Consider the following 12,591-nt stretch of genomic DNA (forward strand, 5'->3'; position numbering starts at 1 on the left):
AATTTCTCCCCCATTTCTGAGTATTATCAGTCACTTTTGATGTTCCAAAGGCCGTATGGATATCCTCTACAAGATGCAAAAAACCCCGAGTCCACAGCTACTCTGGTTCCTGAGCTATTCAACAAACAGACTTGTGCCCTCGACTGGTACCATGTTGGCACAACTTTCTTTTTGCAATAACTCAGTCACCAGAGCAACTATTCACTCAAAGTCTTTTAAGCCCTGTAGGGAGTATCTATACGGCCTTTGGACATCCGTCGCAACCTGATAATACCAACAAATGGATGAGTAATGGCCAATGGCACAATTGAGCACAAGTCAATCGTGCCCTACTTGTGCCATTGCTGTTTTCTCCCCCATTTCTCAATATTATCAGGCTTTGTTAATGTTCCAAAGGCCGTATTGATAATCTCCACCGGATGCAAAAGACCCTGAGTCAATAGCTGCTCTAGTTCTTGAGCTATTCAATAAACACACTTGTGCCCTCCACTTGTGCCCATGGTCCCATGTTTGAACTTTATTGCTTGAATAACTTCACAACCAGTGACCCGTTTCACTCAGGGTTTTCTGCATCGTGTATAGATTTTCAATACCTACCTTTTGATATGCTATACACCCCAAATGAATCGATTCTCAACTTGAGCTCAAACACTAAAACTCAGGGCACAACTTTGTTTCCTCAATAACTCAGTAACCGTGGCAGCTATTCACTCGGGGTTTTTTGCATCTTGTAGGGAAGATCCATACGGCCTTTGGACACTAATTTATATGTCATAATATTGAGAACTCAACAAGTACTGGCCAATGGCACGATAGGGCACGACTTGGCACACGATTTTCTTTCCATGATAACTTGGTAACCAGGGCAGCTAATCACTCCGGGTTTGTTGCATGTTGTAGAGGACATCCATACGGCCTTTGGACATTTATTAAAGCCTGATAATACCAACAAATGGATGAGTAATGGTCCATGGCACGATTGGGCACAAGTCAATCGTGCCCTACTTGTGCCATTGCTGTTTTCTCCCCCATTTCTCAGTATTATCAGGCGCCGTTGATGTTCCAAAGGCCGTATTGATAATTTCCACCGGATGCAAAAGGCCCTGAGTCAATAGCTGCTCTCGTTCTTGAGCTATTCAATAAACACACTTGTGCCCTCCACTCGTGCCCTTGGTCCCATGTTCACACTTTATTTCTTGAATAACTTCACAACGAGTGACCCGTTTCACTCAAGGTTTTCTGCATCGTGTATAGATTTTCAATACCTACCTTCTGATATGCTATACACCCCAAACAAATCGATTCTCAACTTGAGCTCAAACACTGAAACTCAGGGCACAACTTTGTTTCTCAATAACTCAGTAACCGTGGCAGCTATTCGCTCGGGGTTTTTTGCATCTTGTAGAGGAGATCCATACGGCCTTTGGACACTCGTTTATATTTCATAATATTGAGAACTGGCCGAGTACTGGCCAATGGCACGATAGGGCACGACTAGGGCACGACTGGGCACGACAATGAATTGGCCATAACTCCTGAACCGTTTACCGGACTTCCATTCCCGTTACACCGTTGGAAAGGTGTGATTTTTCTCTTTTTTATGATACCAAAAAATCGCCATGGCACAAGTATTATGATTCATAATACCTACTGTGATTAGATAGGAAAAGGTAGATACATCCTCATGTACAGTATATATGAGAAATGATCAAATAAAAATGAAGGAAAATATCCGATGAGTCCCATGTGCTTAGGTGGGTCATATCGGCAACAAACAATATCGGAAAAAGGAAGGGAAAACAATAATCAAGAAAACAATAAAGCAATAAATGGTATCCGACCAAAAATACCCAACTCTATCCATCGCCAATAAGCTCCCGCTAATTATGGATCCTAATACTCCTAAATGACGCGTTTCCAACGTTACCAATATCGTCCAAATCGGCCCAGTGGTTGCTGAGATAAGTGAAATCCAATCTGAGTGTGGCCGCACTGCTGGGTGGGCATGGGAATTTGGTCTGTGGGGACTGGAAATGTGTCTGGAAAAATAGGAAAAATCATGGAAGGGTAGTAATAGCATATGAGGATGTGTATGCTGTGTTTTGTGAAGTGGGGATGTGCTGGGATGGGGAAATCATGATATTCAGTTTGTTTGAGCAGTACTGGCTGTTATATCCGTGCATACCCGACCCCGACCCGACTTCCGGACCTCCACCCTCTTCACCTCCGGAGTCATAACCTACCGTTGCCGTTCCGATACTCACCTTTGGTCCTGGCAAACACACCTCCCCCTCACCTCTCCGACCCTATCTCCGTCTGCTCCGATACTCATCCCAGATCGAACATCGCCCCACTCGCCACCCTCCTACTACTCCGCTCCCCCTTCACGACACCTCCACCCTCCCGTTATCCTCCTACACTTCCCCCGTCTGCTCCGATACTCACCTTCGGACCTGACTACTCTCCTTTCCGCCACTCCTTCTCCCCTTACCTGTCCCCTCTCTCCTCCCTCCGTTACTCCTCTGCCACCCTTCCGCCAAGTTATGACCTTCCACCGCTGTTCCATACTTCGCACTCGGACACCGCTTGTACCTTACTCCGAGCCTCCGTCATAGTCCCTACCTCGGACTTTGACTCCACCTCGGCCTTAGTCCATTGCATTGGTGACCTCATACTACGTAAACACCATTGCCAATATTCCTCGGACTTCCAACCCCGCCTCCGTAACCTCCGTAACCTCCGCAACCCCCAAGCTTCGCGGACCGCCTTCGGCGCTCTCGCCGCCTGTAATGTATTTCTCGCATTTTCCCTTCATCCCTATTTGGACTACTGCTTCTTTCTATTCTAGCCAGTTAGTCATCATCCCCACTTCCCCTCATCCTCCTGCCCCTCTGGGCCTCGCCCTCTCTACCTCCTTTCGGACATATCACAGGTCTTGCCCTATGACCTTCGGTACCGCTCCGCTCCCTCTACCCTTTGTTCCCGTTCGGACGTCTTCGTTCCGATTCGGTCACCCTTTGTTCTCTTTGTGCTTTTGCCCCTTCCATTATATATATCGGTGCTTGTACATACTCGTTTTGGTTTAGTCCGAAATCAACCTGAAATGCCCCCAAGAGACTTCCTGCTCACCTACTGTGAAATTAAGGACCAAATGGACAAACAGCAATGGCACAGCGCTCCGCTTGAGTCGCTGAGGCCAAGGTCCCTCCACGCTAAGTCTCCGATTCCACTCCGGAGTCGTCCGTTTTCGCCCATTCTAACACTGGCTGTGCCCGCCTGGGTGGGAACAGAAGAAGCAGCCTTCTTCTCAACTTCCCACTTCAGACTAAGTGGTCAGGGACGCTCACCTCACAATGGGACTGCCACTATGCATAGCTGACACCTGTCCCATTGAGTCCCTTGCACCGGGACCTCACCACTTTCGGAGCTGTCCCTGACATTAGGATGCAGAGGCAAAGCCATTGATGTTGGAAGAGCAGGTACCCAAGCACTACAGGGACTTCCAGGATGTGTTCTCAGAGGAAGCCTTTGACAAGCTGCCCTGTCAGGGATCGGCCCCTGACCCTGCTTTCAGGGCACCCAACCACACCCCAGAACCACCCTCCCTGACTTCCCCCACTTCCCTGACCTCCCCATCCCTACATATCTCTCACAACTACGCCTGTGTCATATCCATCCACAGCCATTGTCTTCCACTACCTCCGATCCTTCCAGACTACCTCCACTCCTTCTTCACTAACCTCGGAGCTCCCATATTCCACAATCACCTCCACCTCCCCCAATGGTCACCACCCCCTCTTTTCAATATATTACCTATGCCTCCCTAAGTATGGAGCCCTGAAGGCTTCCAGACAGCTCCAACGTCCACTAGTGCACTCCTGCCCCTGCTGGGCAATTCACTTGCTTGCCCTGCAAGTCTACCTTTGGGTCTATCCCCCCCTTTCCATTTCTGGGTTATCGCCTGCCATTCTGCTAACCCTGTAACCCGACTTGTCAGTAATATTCAGTCAGCTAATGTTTAACCCTGTTAGCTCTGCTCCACTTGGCCCTGCCATTCATGGGCCCATCCTCACTGTAACTATATATACTTAACTTGTACATAGGTTACACCCTAGTGATAAAATCGACTAGAGTTGATCCCTCTTTAGTTCTTGTTGCCAGTAAGTAAATTAGGGCATGGATGTTGCAAGTGGGGTAACGGAGCACACAAGGGGGATCAGGGACCAGATAGGGAATGGATGCGCAGCACAACGGCACACCAACCTACCACCACAATCACCACCACCTCAACTACTTTGCACCACACCTACTCCCACCCAGCAGGATGAGAAACGAAAAAGGGGGGCCAGCAAGTGGCTTCCTTGGACAGAATCAAGACCGAACTGAAAACTCAACTGGGACTCGGCATCCTATAACTGGGTGTGGATCTCCCTGAGGACACTGTGAGGCTACCTTGCCTCCCTCAAGACTACTGCACTCAACCACACCTCCAGCACACTTCACTTCGTGACCAGATCTAAATGTAGCAGAGGGGAAATCTCTGTATCAAAATGTAACTAACCAATATTATATACAAACGACCCTGCAAACACATCCGCGAGCTTCCAGCATGTTCCATATGACTCGTCTGGTCACGTTGCAAGAGAAAATAGAATAGGATACACAATATCACAAGCAACAAAATATAAAACAATAGAAAGTGGCCACGGAAAACCTAACCTGTATCTCCAGCCCAAACCACTTGACACAACTGCGCTCCCTTCATGTCAACCAACTCGCATAGACTATAGCTATCCAACATCCAATTTGATGGAGAATTGAGTGAGATAGGGTTGAGGTGGGGAATATCCGGCACATTTTCCTAACTTTCCAACCACATGTTGCTGTTAGATTGGGTGGATTCAGACGACTCCGGAGTGGAATCGGAGACTTAGCATGGAAGGACCTTGGCCTCAGCGACTCAAGTGGAGTGCTGTGCCATTGCTGGTTGTCCTGGGGGTCCCTAATTTCGGATCTAGCAGAGGGAAAGTCTCTTGGGGGGAATTCAGGTCGATTTCGGACTGAGGTTACAAGTTACTATGTACATTGTATATAAGGAGGGGTCCGGAATCAAAAGGAGTGAGGGTACTCCAAAAGGAGACAAAGGGAGCTGAAAGGAGGGACAACACCGAGGGTCAAGGGTTTGACTCAATGGTGTTTCTCAAAGGAGGAATGAAGGGCCAAGGCCCAAGGAGGAAGGAAGGAGGTTGGGAGTGGGGAATGGCTAGCTGACTGAATAGAAAGGAAGCAGCAGCCCAAATAGGAATGAGGGAGTATAGCAGAATTGAATGGAGCAATGCAATAGTTGCAAGGTCCAACATAAGTCCGGAAAGTCCGAACTCGGAAGTTAAACTCCGGAATATTGGCAAATGTAATTAAATGGAATGAGCTAACCAATACAATGGGTATAAGCGGAGGTGGGGTCAAAGTCTGAGGTTGGAGCAAAGACCGGAGGTTCCGGAGACAGAGACACAAATGGGATTCCGGAGTGGAGGTCCGGAGTTGGGAGCATAGGTGTTGTGTACTCATCTGGAGCAAGCATGTAGATGGTGGGTGGGGAGACAGCCACCTCAGATGGTGGGCCAGCAGCTCTCATGACTCTCCTAGTTGAGGATGCAGTTTTCCTCTGTTCCTTGGCAATCACCAGGTGGAATTTGGACAACAGCACGGATTCACCCATATGTCATATCCATACAACTCCAGACCTCCACTCCTGATTCTGGACCTCCATCTCCTCCTCCATAACTCCACATCCTCCACTGCCTCCTCCCCCTGTTGGTTGTTCAGAGCCCACTCTACCTTTGGCTCCAACACAACATCCAACATGTCAGGGTGTCATATCCATCCCTGGCCATCGACTTCCGGTCCCTCCAATCCCTCCGTTCCAACTCCGCTCCTCCCTCACTAACCTCAGAGCCCCCGTATTCCACAATCCTCTCGGCGCCCCTCGATGGTCACCACTCCCTCATTCCAATTTATTACCTACGCCTCCCTAAGTACGGAGCCCCGAAGACTTCCGGACAGCTCCGACGTCCGCTAGCGCACCCCCGCCTCCGTTGGGCAATACACTCGCCTGCCCTGCAGAGCCCACCTTCGGGCCTATCCCTCCTTTCCGTTTCTGGGTTATCGCCTGCCTTTCTGCTAACCCTGTGAACCGACTCATCGGTAATATTCAGTCGGCTAATGGTTAAACCCCATTAGCTCCGCTCCGTTCAGCTCCGCCAATTGCGGAACCGTCTCCGCTGTAACCATATATATATCCCACTTGTACATAGGTTACGCCCCAGTAGAAAAATCAACTAGAGTTACCCCCCCTAGGTTCTAATTGCCAGTCAGTAAGTTAGGGCACGGACGTGTCACTAGGCACAGCGCTCTTGGCAGAAGTCGCTGAGGCCGAAGCCCTCCGTCACAGAGACATCTCCTCGTCTCGAGTCTGGTCTCTGACACAGGGCACACCTGCCTGACCTGGGTCCACCCAGGTCCACCTGGCCACACCTCACCTGCTGCCCTGCTGCCCATCCTTCTCCTCCCTCCTTCCCTCCTCTTTCTTTCTTTCTTCTCTCTCTCTTCTCTTTTCTTTATTTCATTCTTCCCATCATTCTCCTCCTGTTTATTCTTTCTATATACATGGACCACTTTCCCTTGCATCAATGTACTATTGACCTGCCTGGCCCAGACACCCTGGACAGCTCCCCACTGTGCCCAGCATGCATGCCTGCACTGGATGCCCTCAGGATCCCCTGCAGGGACACCTGGATGGCTGCAGCTGTCTCTGAGGATGATGTGGCACCCATCATGTGACTCAAGCCGCATGTACATAAATGTACCTGAAGTGGGAACCAAAGAAGTAACCTTCTTCTCACCTTTTCCACTTCAGTCTGAGTGGCCAGGGACAGCTGTCCCATATCGGGCCTGCCAGTATGCATGCCCAATCTACTCCCCATGAGGTCCTCAGCGCTCAGCACTGGGCACTATACCTGGACCACCTCGACCCCGGATGCATCCCTGACACAACACTACCTCTGGTCCGACTCCAGTTTACTCTGGGTCCGATCTCAACCTCGTACCTTCCAGACCAGAGCTTGTGATGCTGTCATGACTGACAAATCTGCTGACCCAAAACCCATCCTAACCAGTCCCCTACCTCCTCCTTCCTTTCTCTTTCTCTTTCCCTCTAGGGTGAATGTGCTGAAGTCCAGGCTGGAGCTAAGACAGTTGGGATGGAAGGTGACGTTGGGAAGTGGGGAGGTATGGTGTAGGGGATGATGCAGTTGTTAGGAAGGTGTAGTGGGGTGGGAGCATATGGGGTCAGGATTTCGGGATGTGACACCATCCCTAACACCGTCAGATTGCTCGGACTTTAGTTCAGATGACTATGGTTTATATACAAAATGTATCTAGTATGATACAGTTCTCCCCTCTGCTCCACTAAGTACTAGGTCTATGTGCCTGGGGTGGTGTCTGAGTGTTTGGCATCTTGGGGACAGTGCTTTGCAGGCAGTACTGCTAGCTTGACTTCCAGGGAGGTCCACCTACAGTGCAGGTTGCTTATTTTTGATGCCTCACTTTGCTTCCGAAGGACTTTCTTTCTCAGCTCCCAAAACTCGTTTAAACTGTATGGAAATTAGCAGAAAGGCAACACTTTTAAGTACTTTACCAATGTATCAGAGCAATTTTGTGTAATTTTGAGTAATGAAAATTTTTCTCAAAAAAATTGCCAGTGAATTAGGAAATGTGTTCAAATGATGTCCAACTGGTCTGAAATGACATGGATAGATGGTATTATATTTGAGTTGGTTACAAACAACACCAGTTTGTCTGTGTGGCATAAGTGGGCTAGGGATGTAACCCAGCAGGCAAACAGGAAAGGATGGGGACTGGATTGGTATCCAACAGGTCAGGGAAAAGGGGTAATGGTGATATGGTATGGTCCAGTGTGGTACGGTGCATGGTGTACTCCAGTCAGTCTCTCACCCCACCTCTCTAGGTGACACTAAGGCGAGGACTGATCTAGAGGTCTTCTTAGTCGTCTTCTATATCATACTACTCCCTACTAGCTTGGGAGGGGCAAACTCGGTGGTTTCTAATCCAAAGAAAAAAAGTAGATACATCCTCATGTACAGTATATATGAGAAATGATCAAATAAAAATGATAAAAAAATATCCGATGAGTCCCATGTGCTTAGGTGGACCATATGGGCAACAATCAATATCGGAAAATGAGAGGGAAAACAATAATCAAGAAAAGAATAAAGCAATAAATGATTTCCAGCCAAAAAATATCCAACTCTATCCATCGCCAATGAACTCCCGCTAATCACGGATCCTAATACTCCTAAATTGCGCATTTCCAACGGTACTAATATCGTCCAAATCGGTGCAGTGGTTGCTGAAATAAGTGAAATCCAGTGTGAGTGTGGCTGCACTGCTGGGTGGGTGTGGGGATTTGGTCTGTGAGGACTGGGAATGTGTCTGGAAAAATAGGAAAAAATCATGGAAGAGTAGGAATGGTATATGAGGACGTGTTTGATGTGTTTTGTGAAGTGGGGATGTGATGGGATGGGGAAATTGCGATATTCGGTTCGTTTGTGCAGTACTGGCTGTGCCCGCCTACAGCAGCATCACAATCATGTGCTACCCGAGCATCAAGGTCCCTTAAGTCAAAATGCCTGTGCAAGCACCAAGCATGCGAACAGAGGACAGGAAGCTCAAGGACATTTGGGAAGTGTCAGGGACAGCTCCAAAAGCGGTGAGGTCCCAGCATGCAGGACTCGGTGGGACAAGTAGCAGCTATGCGTAGCGGCGGTCCCGTTGCAGGGTGAGTGTCCCCTCCACTTAGTCTGAAGTGGGAATGTGAGAAGAAGGCTACTTCTTCGGTTCCCACTCCAGCTGTTATTATATCCATGCAGGGTCGATCACGTGGGGTGTGCCACGTCACCCTCGCACACAGCCATGGCTCTCCGGGTGTCTCCATGGGAGATCCCAAGAGGGTCCATTGCAGGCATGGTGTCACGACCCGGCATTCCCCGGGGTCAGATGACCTCCTCCCCGACCTTCTCCCATGCCCGAACACTCCCTGCACACTCCGCTCACTGCCCGTTGCCATCTAACCCCTTCCCGCCACCTCTCCACAACCCCTCTCCTAATTGTCGTTGAACAACCTAGTGGTGCAGAGCACTGCGACCTGTTGTCCCATGTTTCGCCACACCTTGTTATCTCGCAGTGAAGGTCATGTTTGACCTTCACTGTCTTGAACACATGCTTCTTGTTTGTTTTCCTCCTTTTCTCCGCCCGCAATCTCCACGAGATCTGGCAACTTATTCCCTATTCAGTTCCCTAGCGCTTATATACAGCTTGTAACTAATGCTTGTACTGTAGTTCGAAATCAACTAGAGATTCACCCCTAAGCTTACTTCTGTTCCCTGTAAGACCTCCGACCTTCTGAAGTATCGGGACTGCGTCGAGAACAAGGTGCAACGCTCCTCCTCGAGTTGTTGAAGCTGAAATCCTGGCTCACTCGCCTAAGTAGCCTCAGCCTCGAGATCAGTGGGGTTATCCCTCGCTAAAGCTCGGTCGTGTGTAGGATGCCTGTACCACTAGCAGGCAACGTTCAGTCGCCTACAGCCACCATTGGCAAAGCTTCCCACGGTTCTGACACATGGGGTGAGTGTGGTGGCAGTGACAGCACTATAGGGATAGTAAGATACAGGAGGGGGAAAGGGTGTGCATGCCAGTGATACATTGAACAGTGGGAAAGGTGGTCCATGTAAGAGAGAGAAAGAAAGAAGAAAGAAAGAAGACATGGTGCAGAGCGGGGGTCGGGTGGGGCATGTTGGGGCATGCCCTGACAGGAAGCGTCTTAAGCACTCAGATTTTGAGGGCAACTCCCCATCTGAATATGAGGACAATCTGGCTGCAAATTCAGACATCTCAACAGACTTATGCTCCAAGGGTGTGTCAGGGACAGCTCCGAAAGCGGCAAGGTCCCGGCGTGAGGGACTCGATGGGACAGGTGTCAGCTATGCGTAGTGGCGGTCCCGTTGTGGGGTGAGCATCCCTGACCACTTAGTCTGAAGTGGGAAGTTGAGAAGAAGGCTGCTTCTTCTGTTCCCACCCCAGGTGCTATTATATACATGCGGTTGGGGTCACGTGGGAGGAGCCACGTCATCCCTGCACACAGCCGCACTCCCCTGGGTATCTCTGTGGGAGATCCCGGAGGTGTGCCACTCTGTGAGCGGGAATGCGCGTGGCAGGCGCAGCAATCAGGGGAGCGGGGTTAGGTGTGTAGTAATACATAGAGAAGGGGAAGTCAACCATGGAACGGAAATAGAAAGAAAGAAGGAAAGGAGGAAGAAGAAACAGGGAGTGATAGCGGGGGAGTGGAGTAGGGCGGCGCAGCGCGGGGTCAGGTGGGGTGTGCCCTGACAGGGTGCCGATGTGACAGAGGAATCTGAAGAGGGAGACCATATAAGAAGCTTAGAGATATTTTACAGTGTCTTTGAGGAGCCAAGCCACCAAGGAGATGTTGAGAAACGGACTTGGGAGGTATGTCCCATACACCCATAATGACCACTCAATATCCACTGTTCAAGGCAAAGCTCCGGAGTGCATATACTGGAGATTCCACTCGGACTCAGTATCGGGTGAAAGCAAAGCACAGGGACCTAATAAAAGCGGCGACAACTTGTGATGCCGATATCCTCAGAAAGTTCTTGAGGCAGCCAGTCAGTCCTCATATCAGTTTCATTTTTCCAAGTGAGCACAACTGATATTTCTGGGAAGAACACCACAGAGAGAAGCCAAGAAAGCGCCATCATGGAATTTGAAGAGAGATTCACACAGTTGATGCGAGGTTTCGAGACAATGAGTTTGGAGGATGAGATGGTACATGCATCTGTTACACACCATTGGACAGTATGCCAGAGCAATGTCATCGATTTCCCTGTAGGTCAGTGATGAAGAAGTCCCAGACGATATAGGCAGTAGTGCAGCACTGGAGGACATATATGATGGAGAAGTGTTTGAAGATGGGACTTTGAACTGTGCCGGACCAGATACTCGACCACTTGCCACCACTGATGTGACCAATACAGAGCGCTCCACTGACATCTGCCAGTCCATTGAAGGCATTCTAACTGAAGAAGAACCTGAAGAAGTTATCCTGGCCACTGTACACAAACTCGTGAAACAAGCAAACTCGTGAAACAAGCAACATGGATCACCTCAATGGCAACATTGAAAGAGATTATGGTCCTCACAGTGGTAGCTGGATATATACAGCTGTATCGAAAGCAGCAGTCCATTCCAGGAAGAAAGCACCAGAGACCTTTGCAGGCAGCAGGTCTTGTGGTGGCACAACACATGGGAAAGGGCCCAGCATTTGCATGTAATCTGAGAGATGACACACCACATTAAACAATTCCGAAAGCTCCCAGAAAGGTGTCGATCAAAGAAAGGGGGTGCAAAGAGTTTTCTTCATAATGAAGCAGTGGTAATGGGTGTAAGATGGCATCTGGCAGAACAGTGCTTGGGTGAAGTAAACTTGAATCCATCTGAGTATCATCCACAACTCACTGCCAACATCTGATTAGGTGACAACTCAGAAATTAATGCAACATGTCAATGAGGTGCTTTTTCCCACCTTATTCCCTGAGGATGCCAAGAAGACAATCAGTGAGCAGACTGCTTGACAGTGGCTGTGGAAGTTGGGGTATCAAAATGTGGAGTCAAAGAAGGGGACATACACTGATGGCCATGAACAGCCTGATGTTCTGGCATATCGACAGAAGTACCTTGAAAAAATGGCCACCAATAAGGGGTTTGGAAGGTATGTTAACATGTACTGTATATATATTCTTACTTCAATGGGTCGATGGGTGTGGGTCAGATTCTTTCACAAGTATGATGGAAATGAGATGGAGCCAGTCCCAACTGTCTTTGCTGACAAGGAACATATACCCATGTTCCAGGATGAGAGTATATTTCATACTAATGAACACCAACGCTGTGTTTGGATAAAAAATGGCAAGCAGCCCCTCAAAAAGAAAGGCAATGGTCAGGCTATACATGTTTCCGATTTTATCACTGAGAAGGGTTGACTGGTCCTAACAGAGGAAGAAGAGATACAAAACCAAGAACGCCCAGCAACCATTCAGATTAAGTCTGATGCAAGAGTCATCACATATCCAGGGAAAGGTCATGATGCGTGGTGGGATGGAGCAACTTGTTAATCAGGTATGGACTTGAAATTGATGTAAAGTGCATAATTGATTATTTACAGCTGAAGGATGCAATTGATATATTTGAGTTCAAACACCCAGACTGTGTCGGAGTATGGATATTTGACTGCTCTTCAAGCCATGGGGGATTCGCACCTGATGTGTTGAATGTGAATCCAGGTGGAAAACAGAAAAAAATGCAACCAACCATCATCCTGCTTGACAACCCACCCCCATCACCAAAGAGGAAGATACTCATGGCCAAGTACAGCTAATGGTCTACCCAGATGACCCAAGCATCCCTGCTGGGCTGCAAGGAAAGCCTAAAGGAATG

The sequence above is a fragment of the Cantharellus anzutake genome (genome assembly GCF_015039405.1).
Source record: "Cantharellus anzutake strain C23 chromosome Unknown EI90scaffold_310, whole genome shotgun sequence".
NCBI lineage: Eukaryota > Fungi > Basidiomycota > Agaricomycetes > Cantharellales > Hydnaceae > Cantharellus > Cantharellus anzutake.